The sequence below is a fragment of the Labeo rohita genome, chromosome 4 (assembly GCF_022985175.1).
Source record: "Labeo rohita strain BAU-BD-2019 chromosome 4, IGBB_LRoh.1.0, whole genome shotgun sequence".
Classification (NCBI taxonomy): domain Eukaryota; kingdom Metazoa; phylum Chordata; class Actinopteri; order Cypriniformes; family Cyprinidae; genus Labeo; species Labeo rohita.
The window spans coordinates 28,049,913-28,063,832 of record NC_066872.1 but is presented as its reverse complement, the minus strand read 5'-3'; the positions used below and the strand labels follow the sequence as shown (position 1 = coordinate 28,063,832).

Genomic DNA, 13,920 nt, shown 5'->3' with positions numbered 1-13,920 from the left:
GCATTGAGTGCTGATTCATTATTTATATATTTATCAAAATGATTTTATAATTATGTTATGTCTTTTTCTTTTTAATCTGTGTTTTATGTGTATGTCATATTTTGTCTTGCAAAGTACAACTCAGTTCTGATTTACCAATAAATGATTCACTTATGAACCTTGTTGTGCCCTCTTGTGGTTTTGGAAGTAATGGCATCACGTCTGTGCTGTTCCTCAGCTTATTCTGAATTCATTATGGTGAGTTAGACCAGAGTGCATTTCTCTACAGCTTTAGACTAATGATGGGCTGAGGATTCAGGGTGTCTGATTTGTAATAACCTTACTGCATGCATTAAGAAAGCGATATTTAAAATAAATCCATTTTTGGATCGACTTGGGCTATGCAATATTGTAGCCCAAGCTTCTGAAATTGGATACTGGCTACAGCCTTTACAGTATATTCTATACAGAAAGTATATTCTATATAAAATGAATGTGTGTGGTATGAATGAAATCGTCATTTGTGTTGCTTTAATGCAATTAACAAATTCTCTGTTGTGCCCACATATGGTAGTCAAGTCTCCACTGGATGCACATTTCAGAAGCTCTGTATTTTTTTATATAGTATGGAAATATCCATATTTGAATGCATTCTTCATGGTGCAATGCTGTGCACGGATGCTAAAGAATGAATGAAACACTAAATGTTTGAGATGATCTGCTGTGTTATGCTGGCATGATTGACCTCCGTATGATGTGTGGTCTGACAGGCTGATCCGCAATAGACCTCATTAGACCAGTCTTTCACCTGTGGACCTCATTAGACTGGTCTTCAAAACAGAAAACTTACTCATGTCTGCGGTGCAGTGATTCTCATTTCTTAAAAATAAAGATGCTTCATGATGCCATAGAAGAATCAATTTGTCTAAATGATTCCATAAATAACCTTTAAAGGAGAACTCCACTTCCAGAACAACAATTTACAAATAATTTACTCACCCCCTTGTCATCCAAGATGCTCATGTCTTTCTGTCTTAAGTCGTAAAGAAATTATGGTTTTTGAGGAAAGCATTTCAGGATTTTTCGGCATATAATGGAATTTGAACTTCCAAAATGCAGTTTAAATGCAGCATCAAAGGGCTCTAAATGATCCCAGCCGAGGAAGAAGGGTCTTATCTAGTGAAACAATCTGTCATTGTTTTCGAAAAATAAAAATTTGTATACTTTTTAAGCACAAAAGCTTGTGTAGCACAGGCTCTGGGATGCACGTCTACGGGTCATTCTTGAACGATTCGTTCATTTTAAACCAATCTTTAATGTGACTCGGGAAGAACGAGGATTAGTCACGAGGAGTGATTCGTTCAGCTGCGCATGCGCAACATCCTATTAGCTTCTGTACTAGAATTAGTTCACCTGTTTCGAGTCTTCAGGTTTCTCGAGTCGTTCATTCATCTAATGGGGCTGTCACATGATGCTGATTTTGCTAAAATGAAGAAATGATTTGAAAAAAGATTTGCTCATTTTGCTAAACGAGACTCAAAGGTCCGAGTTGGTAAAATGATCCGCACTCCCTATCACTACTACGAATCACGTCTTCGAATCACCACAAGTTCATCGTCTGTGTACTCTGGCTCAAAAAGGTAGAGTATGGTGAAAAACTCCATCTTATTTTCTCCTACAACTTCAGAATCGTCCGACATCGTTGTACCTTTTTGTTTGTAACAGCGTTTGACTTACTTGCACTTTCTTAGTCTTTGCGTGTTCGCTTAAACACTGGGTCTGTAGTTCTGCCTACGTTCCGCATGACCTTTCGACGTGATTCAACAGTACGTGAACGCGCATCCCAGAGCCTGTGCTACACAAGCTTTTGTGCTTAAAAAGTATTCAAATTTTTATTTTCCAAAAAAAATGACCGATCATTTCGCTAGATAAGACACTTCTTCCTTGGCTGGGATCATTTACAGCCCTTTGAAGATGCATTTAAACTACATTTTGGAAGCTCAAAATCAGGGCACCAGTGAAGTCCATTATATGGAGAAAAATGCTGAAATGCTTTCCTCAGAAAACATAATATCTTCACGACTGAAGACAGAAAGACATGAACATCTCGGATGACAAGGGGGTGAGTAAATTATTTGTGAATTGTTGTTCTGGAAGCAGAGTTCTCCTTTAACATCAAGTGGATCATCTGTTACACAAAAAGGTTCCCTTTCGAGGAACTCGAACTGCGTCCTCTAGGGGGCGCTAGGGGGGAACGCCGTCAGCGTGACCCGTGTCTGAAGTATATATACAAAACAACAACAAAGTTGGCCGGCGACAGCCTATGACGTCACTGCCGGCGCGACTCGTCGCTGCCGGCGCGTCACTACCGGTGCGACCACAGTATAAAAGGACACCGGTAGAGCAGGACGGCCTCTTCTTCGTCTTCATTGACTCTTTGTCTGGAGTGTGTAGCAAAACGGTAAGAGACCCCTTTTCTTTGGAAAAATATGGCTAGCACTAGTAAGGCGTTTAGAAAGTGCGTGGATCCGTGTCCTCGTTATTTGACACCCGATGACACGCACGATCTTTGCGTCTTTTGTTTGGGCGAGGAGCATGCACGCGACGTCCTCGAGGGGGCAGTCTGCGTGCACTGTGAGCTTTTTCCCATGAGAAAGCTCCGTTCTCGTCTGTCTCTCTTCTCGAGGGAAGAGGGACAGCCACCTGTTCCCGTGGCTCAGGACCCTCCGCTGCTGAGGCACGGAGAAAAATGAGCTCATGGGGATCCCAGGTGGACCTCGCTGACGAGCTAAAAAAGGGACTTTCCCTTTCACGCGCGTCAGTCGCGGGCGAGGACGAACTGCTGGCTGACGATGATGTTGTTTCTCTTACATCATCCGATCCAGCAGCTAGTGCTCTGTTGGGTCCTTCCCAAGAAGAGCAGGAGATGTTGGAAGATGAGGAAGCTGAGGCTGAACCCTTTCTAATCTCCTGCCCTGCATACGAGGAGCTGTTGGAGGTTATGGATCGCGCCACGGTAAGGCTTGACTTGCCGTGGAAGCGAGCCAGAGAGGTGGCGCCTCGGGGTCGTCTCGATGAGCGCTATCTTTCTGATCATAACCTCCCGGCCCAGGTGAGTCTTCCATTCCTTCCCGATCTGCATACGGAGATCGAGAAGGTATGGAAGAGGCCGTTTTCCTCACGCATCCATAATTTTCCGCACTCTAATTATGCGAATATTGAGGGGATGCGTGAGCACGGCTATCAGAGGATGCCACCTGTAGAAGAGACGCTGGCCAGCTATCTCTCTGTAGGTAAGGCATCTTCCCTGAAGACTCCCTCCCTGCCATCCATTCCCCTTCAAGTAACATCTCGTTTGAATGGCAGGGCGTATGCAGCAGCAGGTCAGGCTGTGGGTGCGTTGCACACTATGGCGGTGCTTCAAGCCTACCAGGCTGACTTGCTGAAAGATCTGGATAAGGGTCAGGGTCTTTCCCCGGACGAGGTTGCTGAGCTGCGCCGCACCACGGATCTCGCTCTCCGTGCCACCAAGCAGGCCGCCACTGCCATGGGCAGGTCTATGGGGGCCATGGTGGTTACGGAGAGACATCTGTGGGTGAACTTGGCTGACCTCGGGAAGAAAGAGAGGGGCTTTCTTCTCGACGCACCAGTCTCGCCTTCCGAACTTTTTGGTACCTCCGTTGAGACGGTGGTTGAGAAGTTCAGGGAGGCGAGGGCGCGCTCAGCGGCCTTCAAAACCTTCATTCCACGAAGGTCCAGATCTGAGCCCGAACAGTATGGGGGTCCTGGCCCGTCTCGTTCTGAGGGACGAAGACAGGCCCAGAAGACTAGTGTGGCCACTCGCGCCCCTCCCCCACCTGCGGGTGGTTCCGGGAGGAAGCGTGGGTCTAGAGGAGGTAGACAGGACCTGAGGGAAGTGATCCAGACGAGACAGCGTGCTCGCCGGGGTCAGAGTAGAAGATAGCTTCTGCTTATCTTCCTTTGGGGGCTCCTGTCTCCCTCCTCTTAATCCCCCTTCATATTAGTCTCTCCACCTGACTGAGGTTTGGTGGTACTTTTCCTGCGCACCCCTGCCGGACCTATGATGTTTTAGGTTGGCTTTTTTGTTAAAAAGCAACTTTTACTGATGGTCTGGCTCGGCCTTTCGGCCTCCTCTCAGGAACCATGGATGGGTGAGTTCGATCCATTTTTCATGTCTAACTATGAATCATATTTCTAGCTCAGTGGTCGCTCCCCTTTTTAGGGTTTCTAATAAGCGATCTCTTTGAGGTAACCAGGTGAGTGCTGTCTTCCCCTACGAAAAATGAAAGCAGGGTAGACAGCCCATTTTTTATGATTTGCTGTACTCCCCTATAACCTGGTCTCTTCTTAATCTCTCCCGACAGGTCATAGTAATGGTCTAGATGGTTTCTCAGAAGGATTTTCTGAGTCTTCTGGAGTTATGCGCAGGAACCATGGTGGGGTGAGTACGACTCATGTTTAATGTGTCTACCATGCTGTATACAATTGGGTCCTGTTTTTGTGCCTTCCTTGGTAGGTCCTCTTCGAGCACCCCCCTCTGATCTTCAATCATGGTTATGGGCTGCTTGCCTGGGTCTGCCTCCCGTTTTCGAATAGGAAGCTTTCAGGTTCCCTTTACAGCACTGAGAAAAACTAGGACTTCGGTCCTACGTCTGGGTAAGCTCTTCAGAATCTCTTTTCACAGGGAGCTCCTGGACATTTTGGATAGACACATTGACCACCGGGTTAAGACCCTCTGTCTTCATCCTGCCCTGAGGGGCTTCGGTTGCGGGGTTTCCGCCCTTCACACAGACCTCCTACCTATGCCATCTGGTGATCTAGCGGTCGCCCCTCCGAGGAGTGGGCTTGGTCACGCTATTTCACTGTTTCTCAAGTCAGAGCTGTTTCTGTGGAAACCCTCTGAGTGCTCCGAGGAGCCTTCAGCTAAGCATTCTTGGCCCTTGGTCCCAAGGCTCTGCGGGTCTTGGTAGAGCAGGGCCCGTGCTTTCCATCGAGGAGGTAAGCATAGGTCTGTGTGGGGTGAGAAGGGCTTATGCCCCTTGAGAGGTTACCCACAGAACAGCCTGAGGGCTGGGGATGTGACTGCTTTCTGTGCAGTCTTGTAGAGGTGGCTCCCCGTCATTTCTGATCCCCGTATCTCTTCCTGGGAGTGTGCGACAATGCTCCCCTTTCTGCGGAAAGAGTTTTTGCTAGAGTTCGTCTTCCTTGGAGAGATCAGGTGTCCCTCCCATGTCTCGGGAGTGGAACCCGGTCTCGATACACTACCTTTCCTTGGTACGTATATCAGCTTCAGGGCAGTATTATTAGACAGTTAGCTGCGGCTACTGCATAGGGTGCTCCCCCTCCCATCGAGGGTTTACCTGAGCACTGCCCCATTGGGCAACTGAGGTTCACCCTTACTGCCTTCCCCAGGCCAAAGGGAACTTTCGCGGGTCAGATCTCATCCAAGGCTTCTGTACAGGGCACGGTGATGCTCCCCTTTCTACGGAAAGGGTCTCTGAGCTCGTCCCCCTGGGGGATCAGTGGCTCCTCCTGTCCATGGGAGTAGAAGCCTGTCGCGATACACTGCCTTGTCCTGTGTGGCTAAGTGTATCGGCTCTTGGCAGTTTTAGTGGATAGATAGCCGCGGCCTCTATCTGCTTGGCATCTTTGTGCTCCCCTCTCCTTGAGGATTTTGCTTTGAGCTTTGCCTAATTGGGCGGCTAGATGCGCCCTACTGCCTTCCCCTTAGAGCCTTGTTAAGCCGGCAGTGCTCCCCTCACCCTGAGGGTCTTCTTATTCCACCGTTTCTCAACGGTACGTTTAAAAATAGGCCCACATGTTTGTGGGCGCTTTCTCAAATCCATGTATATGGTAAGTGCACACGTTAACCTTTGGGCACTTTTCTAAAATCCACGCTGTGGTATGGAAGGCACCGGTGTTCTGCGTCCATTCTAAAATCCTTTATGGTAGGGATTCACGCGCTATTGCCCGTACCCTTTCTCGAGGTGGTCTAAAACCCGGTCGTCTCGGGTCCATCTCCAGAGCTTCTGCCAGGCTAAAAGAACGGTTTTTACGCGCCCTAGTTCCGGTGCGCATTTTATGCTCGCTCAACCGGGTTGAGCAGGGAGTTACCACTTGCGTTCTGTGTACGACTTCTGAGGGAGTCGTGCAGGGCTGCAGTAGCCCCTGTGTGACAGGCCAACCTGGGTATCCTAGGCTTCTGGCCGTATCCCCTTAAAGGAATACTTTGTTTCCAAGCTTGGGCTCTACCCCGGGCCGATATCTGCCCTACAGGTAAGTTGGGTATGCAGCCTAAGCTCTGGCCGTAGGGGATATGTCACTGACAGCCATCACTTTATCCTAGGGGCGACTCCCTTAAGGCCTAGGGAGTTGGACGTCATAGGCTGTCGCCGGCCAACTTTGTTGTTGTTTTGTATATATACTTCAGACACGGGTCACGCTGACGGCGTTCCCCCCTAGCGCCCCCTAGAGGACGCAGTGTCTCGTTCCCTTCTCAGGGAACCAAGGTTACATACGTAACCTGAGACGTTTTTTGTGGTGAAAGAAGGTTCTTCAGATTGTAAAAAGGTAAGAAAGAGATGGTTCTTTAAAGAACATTTGACTGAATGGTTCTTTGTGGAACCAAAAATGGTTCTTCTATGGCATCGCTATGAAGAACCTTTTAAAGCACCTTTATTTTTAAGAGTGTATATGAGTGATAATAAATCTATCTATGTAAACGAGCAAATGTATGTCCTGAGTGTACCCTTCTGACATCAGTACAAACAGGAAAGTAACTAAAACGTCTTAAGGACGGTGTCCACTTAATTTCAGGATTGTACACTGCTGAAAAGGGATGAAAAAACTTGAGAGTGTAGCTGTGTAGGGCTGATTGATGCTCTCCGTTCCTTTCCAAGCATCACCCTGAGCTTCAATCTCTCTGGGCTTTCACTTGTCAGATAAATAAATGGCTTATCAGTGTCTAATTTCATAATAGCTAATTATTGATCTGCATGAGTTGGCAGTGTAATTGAAATGAGGCTGGAACATTGCGTCTCAGAGTGCTGGGAAAAGAGACGACCCCATAGTGAATCATTCTCTCTGGTTCACAAAAGACGTCAGTGGATTTGTGCCCTCTGGCAGATGAAGAATTGCAGTAGATTAAAACTCTCGCTATGTTGATGAGATGAGGTGATTTGATTAGTGAGAACATTTTACCTCTTTACTTTAAATAGACTACACAGTATGCTGGGAAACAATTCCCATCAGCAAAATGCAAAACACCTATTTTTGGTAAAACCATTTTTTGTAGCAAATTGGTACACTCTTAAAAAAATATGTTTGTTTGTTTTTTTTAACATGTAGTAATGTATTTAGAATCATAGCATCTTAAAGAACCCTTTTATGCTAAAATGGTTCTTTGTGTTAGAGTTCAAGGTTCTTTATTCCTGCCCTTTTGTTTTTCAAATCTGTAACTGTCAAAGCACCTCATTACTGATTTTCTGGAGTAACAGAGACATTGAATTTATAATCCATTTGAATTATTACTTGGATTTATGCAGTCACAGAAATATTAAAGCTATGCCATGACTTTATATCAGTTTTTTTCTATTAAGATTGTGAAGGGCTCACATACTGTCCAGTTTTTGCTACTTTTGCCCTTCGTGAACATAATTTTTTTTACATAAACAAATGGGTCAAAATAAGATACAGAAAAAAAGTTTATGAGGAATCCAAACCATGAGATACAAAAAAAAAGTCAGATATTTGTTATCAATTATTCAGACTAGTATTAAACTTTCACCACAGTCAGATAAAATGATATTTTTCATATCATGCGTTTATTGAATGTGCTAGACATTTTGTTTTTGGTGTTGCTAGTTACTATCAATTTTCTGATCAAAAATATAAACACAATAATTTAAAGTGATGTTCTTGTCGTTTATGAACTTCTTTAATCCACTTTAAATATTGACTACCATATTTTGCTTCCATTTCACACTACTGGAAAGAAAACATCCAAAAGAAAACATCCATGTTTTATTATACTTTATTTTTTGTTCTGAAGGTTTTCATTCAGGATGTTTTTAATATGTATTTAAAAATGGTGGTCAGATAAACAGAGTTTAATCCACTTTTATTATTTATTATTATTACGGATTACTAGTATAATCATACAGGCTAATAAACATGCTAGGCGATTGTCAGTTAATACATAATTTAATCATACAAATAATTTTAAAATAGGTTTAATATGATGTGTTTATTTAAAATCAGAACGATTCACGAATGAATCACTCTGTTGTGTCGGTCAAACGAGTCTGAATCGGTTTGCGATTCAGTCTGAATCGTTCTGACAGCGGGTGTTGAGTGTCTTTTAGTAAATAAAACGTTATTGAACGACTTTAAAAGACAAAAAACACGAAACGCGCTAGACAAAGTGTAAATTCGTCTTACCTGAACCTGAAAACAAACATGTAAAAGCGTCACATCGTTTGTTGAAGATGTGTGAAGTTCAACGCCTGCACGTGCAGCTTGTGAACGACTCGCCTCAGGTAAACAAATACATTAAAACGTTTAAAATGCCAAAACGTACCTTGATATTACTTGTGCTGTGGTAATACCATGGTATTTTTCGAACTACCATAGTCCCATAAATACTATAGTACAGAAATATAGTAATAATTGGCATTATGAATGAAAGTGTAATCGTGTTGCCATCTAATCCAGTCACAATACAATGGTGTTGCTAGTTTCTTTCAGTTTTCTGATCAAAAATAAGCACAATAATTTAAAATGATGGGAAAAAAACTGAAATATGGAAAGAAAACCTTCAGTATGAAGACTGACAATGTTAACAAAAGTAAGAACATAGCCATGAAACTTTATAAAAGAGTGTATTTTTAATTCATTACATAATTTGAACTAAATTGACAGCTTATTTTGGGGTCATATTTCTGTTTTATTTCATTTTTTTTGTTTTAGTGATTCTTCCAGTGATCATCTTTGATAATATGTGACCCTGGACCACTAAACCAGTCATAAGTAGCATGGGTATATTTGTAGCAATAGCCAACAATAGCTTGTATCGGTCAAAATGATTGATTATTCTTTTATGCCACAAATCATTAAGATATTAAGTAAAGATCATGTTCCATAAATATATTTTGTAAATTTATTTTAGAAATATATCAAAACGAAATTTTTGATTAGTAATATACATTGCTAAGAACTTCTTTTGGACAACTTTATTTGGTTTTCTCAATATTTAATTTTTTTGCACCTTCAGATTACAGATTCTAAATAGTTGTATCTCTGCCAAATATTGTCCTATCCTAACAATCAATTGAAAGCTTATTTATTCCATTTTTAGATGATGTATAAATCTCAATTTTTTAGAAAACTGACCCTTATGACTGGTTTCGTGGTCCAGGGTCCCATATGTGGACAGGCTTTTTTAAAAACTACTTGCAGATAAAGTTTTCAGTCTTGGTGAATCAGGGATCTGTAGAACTTTGGGGAAAAAAGAATTAAATACAAACAATAATATATTTAAAAAAATGCTCATGATCACGACTCTACCGTGTGTTGAGCTAATCAAATGCAAAATAAATCAAGAACATTTTAAATCCCTCATTTTGTGGGCTGTGAGCGGTAGAGGTCAGTTGCTCATAATTATAATCTACAAAGACCCATGAGATCATCTAAAATGAAAAACAGCGTGCATAGTTGCAGTGGTTGCATGAGAACGACAAAGCCTTCCCCATTAAAAATATCTAAAAAAAAAAAAAAAAAAAAACTTTTCAGAAATGATAAAAAGTGCCTTTGTGTGGCATAATGAGGTAAATTATAGCTTGAGCGGTCGGTGAAAATTACAGGGTGTCAGTCATTTCTGTGAGTTGCTCTTAAACACCCACATTAATTATATCGGCTTCACATCAGTCAAGCTTTTATCAGGTGGGTGTCTGAGAATCCTGCTTATTGAATACGTTTCAGCGGAAATAGATTTTTGTGGCTTGTTTTTGTAAATAGGCTATTTGCTGTAGAACATTTAGTACAGTGTTAAAAACTTTTCTGGGAAAATGGCTGGCTTAGTTCACTTCAGAAGTTTAGGGTCTGTAGTCCCACCCTGAGGTGATAGATGCTTTTCTACACTAAAGAGTCTCTATTTTAGGCCCATCAGTCCTGCATACAAGTTCTGTGATCTTAAAGATAAAGATGTTGTTTCTTCTTCCAACAAACTCTGAGACTGCAAAGCATATAGACTCTAGAGTGGATCGCAGGCCTCAAACAGAGAAATCCAGCCCTTCATGCTTGGTTGAGAACATGTATAAGGGTTGATAAGTGAAGTGTGCTGCTGTTAGCTGGGTCTCTTCAGTGTGTGCACAGGTTCAGGTCAAAGACATCATATACAGCATGTGATCTCTGACTTTATCACATGTCTCTTGTATATCTTCTGATGGTCTCAGAGGAGCTCCAAGCCCAAGAGGAAAGATAAGATGAGAATCTGGATGGAAAGATGAAGCAGAGGAGGGAGGCAGCAAAAGAGATCTCATATAAACTCAGAAGTACATACATTCATGACAGTTGTAATCCTACATATAACAAGATATGTTGGTTTCTGCCATTGGTTAATGGACATACGGAGAATCTCAGTGGATTCACTTAACATGTTAAAAGGTGTTTTTAGAATAGGCTAATTTACAAAAGCTTTGAACGCAGCTCAACAAAAGAAAAGAGTAGGCTATAGTAAAATGTAATAAATATTGGAATAAACATTAGTGTGTCCTGTTAATGATGAATGCGTGAGTGTATCAGAATTCAAATCTTGACCTACACTTTTTAAATGGCCAACATAACAGCTAACATAACCAAAGAGGAAGCTAAAAGGCTTTTTGTTTGTTTGTTTGTTGAGTTCATCAAACCTTTCATCAAAGTTGTCCTAAAATCAAAACAAAACCTGTTCTTGTCTTAGGACAACATTTATGAACTTTTTTTGATCCACTTCAAATGTTGACTATCATATTTTCCTTCCATTTCACACTACTGGAAAGAAAACATCCAAAATACACATTAAATTTATATTTTATTATACTCTATTTTTTTTTTTTGTTCTGAAGGTTTTCATTCAGGATGTTTTTCATATATAAAAAGGGGTGGTCAGATAAAACAGAGTTTAATCCACTTGGCTTATTATTATTATAGATTACTAGTATAATCATACAGGCTAATATAGTAGAACTTAACCATACAAATAATTCTAAAATAGGTTTAATATGATATGTTTATTTAAAATCAGAATGATTCGTGAATGAATCACTCTGTTGTGTCGGTCAAACAAATCTGAATCGGTTCGCGAGTCAGTCTGAATCAATCTGACAGCTCACTCGCTCGTTTAATCTTGTGAGCGTTTTTTCTTAGTGAACAAAGCGTTAACGAACGGCTTTAAAAGACAGAAAACACTAAACGCGCTAGACAAAGTGGGAATTCACCTGAAACCAAACATGTAAAAGCGTCACATTGTTTGTTGCAGTTATTTCTATCTTTTGCTGTAGTGTGTTAGTAGGAAGTATCAGTTTAAATTTCCAAACAATCATTTTGCCATTAATTGTAATAATCCAGTGAGATTTTTGATAGCACAAAGAGACAACAGCCAGTGCTCCGCAAGACTTTTGCTAACTGTATATCATTGTCTGTATATCAATGACTGTATATCATTAGCACTTCACATGGACCGGCAGTTGAAACAATTTGACATACTTGCATAAATAACATGTTTTTTTCTTTTCTTTTTCAGTGGTCGATTCAGAGTGGGTGTGAAACTGTGAAAAACATGGAATGACAAAATTTGTCTGCACTGACAGTTTGCAGGTAACTTTTCAATTTTAAAGGTAATATTCCCCAACATTGGCCATAACATTTCATGTAAGTGCTTTACACATATACCAGTTAGAAATCAAATATATAACCAGTGAGTTCCACGTACTTGTGAATCCTCCAAACCATCAGCACCCATTACCAACTCAACCCACGGGAATAACCACGCAATACCTTGTAGCCTTATTGACTAAAGGCTTAAAGGATTCTCTGTATCCATCATGCTCTCCTGGCTGTAAGCCGGTGTCTTAGCGATCACCTCTCCTCCATGTTTGGCCAATGAGATGTGCCGCAGAGATGAGCCGAATGGCCTCCCACCCCATACTTATCTGCCAAAGCCTGAGCTCCATTTCCAGCGCACAAAAGAAACTATTAGAGCCTAGGACCTGCACAGGGTGCAGTGCTGAAAAGGAAGAAGAATTAGCAAGTCTAAGTGTGTGCTGAGAGAGTGAGAGAGGAACGGCTGGAGGTCTGGCTCAGGTCACCTTCATAGATTGAAGGGGATGAGAGTCACCTGGGCCCATATGCAACAGAAATCTCGGAGTGAGAGCGCTGACGTGGCGTCAGCTCCCTGCTGTCCATAAGATCAGCATTTCAGATTTCTGCATTTACACAAATTTACATGAAAAGTCACTTTTATTTCCCCCAACTCTAGTGCCAAAATGTTTATTGCTATATTGGACATCTGCCACGTTAATACAGTGCTTCCAGGCTTATAATGTAACATCACCTAACCTAAAGGTCACCTTAAACAATGCTTTTATCACTATCTAGCAAAACACCGGCAGCTCATGGAGGATTTGGCATAGTTTGCTCTCCGATCACACATCCTCTTCATTGGAAGAAATCAGCAATCAAGAGAAAATCATGGAGGAATTCATGTCATATAATCATCATTTGAGATAATTGCACCTAGGCCGGTTAAAATGCAGTGACACGCCTCTGTACATGAAAAATCTTCATGACCTGCAAAGTGCTTGAACAGACTATTATGTTAGTCAAGGTTTCTCGCAGCAAAAATTAGTTTTACCTGACCATGTTTCACCCTGTCTTCCTACCTTTTGCTGGCTTTTATGTATGTAAATGCATTAGTCATGACTCATGCAGCTTTTTAAATACAATTTTGTCTCTTCTGTGAGCACCTGGAGGTGTCAGACTGAATGGCACTCAATTATAGTCAAAATCAGAAGTATCAAACCACCTGAGGCTTATCTGAACAGCTGAACAGAAATTCATCTTGAAATTTGGTAGCCTCAGGTGTTTATTAGCTTTTATTTTATGTGATTTTATTCATTCATTTGACTTTTTAAAATAATTAGCATTGAAATATGTGATGGGGTTTTACAAAATGCTAAGTAATTGGGGAAACTTTCATAGTTATTGACCTATGAACTTTCTTGACCTTTCTACTCAGTCTCATAAATATTGCATTAGTGTTTGTTTAGAAGTCTTTGAGGGCCGCTTATAAAACTACTCAAGGTTTTTGTGGCAAGAAAAGTCATAATTTAGTTTTTAACAACCATTGTTTTCTGACCCTTAGGATTAAACTGCCATTTTGCCATTCTGTGATTTTGAAAAATGACCCTTCACATTTAAAATTGTGCTTTTTTCTGCTCACACATGATCAGGGATTTTGTTCAGCCACTCATTTCTGATGCCAGGATCCTTCAGGTGGATATGCAGAGTGTTAGGTGCTGCACACATCCAGGAACTGCTAAAGGTTTGACAACCTTTCCTATGCTTTTTACTTATATTGTGTAGCTTTTCAGGGCTTTATTAGGAATAATAGGATCTTTATTGCTATTTCTGCCTCAGCATGACTGAATAGACCCAGTAGGTGTCATTGTGTGAATGTGGGCGGTCATGTGTTGAGGTCTTTTGATATCAGAAGGTTTAGAACGATCACACTGAACATGTCTATTCTTTTATCGTCTATCGATGCTGACCAGCTACAATTTCTGGGGTTGCTCAAAACTCAGTAGTCCATTTCATTTTGACGTATGTCATAATACATAAGAAACAGATACTTCTGTTTTCTAATACATAAGAAATGATAATATT

General features: G+C 41.4%; 1 long non-coding RNA gene across 1 annotated transcript; it reads left to right on the top strand.

Moving 5' to 3' along the window:
* The first annotated feature begins 8,324 nt into the window (after positions 1–8,324).
* On the top strand, positions 8,325–13,579 carry LOC127163973 (uncharacterized). Its single transcript, XR_007827568.1, has 3 exons — positions 8,325–8,537; positions 11,780–11,853; positions 13,488–13,579. It is a non-coding gene; the product is annotated as an uncharacterized LOC127163973 (long non-coding RNA).
* The last annotated feature ends 341 nt before the right edge of the window (positions 13,580–13,920 follow it).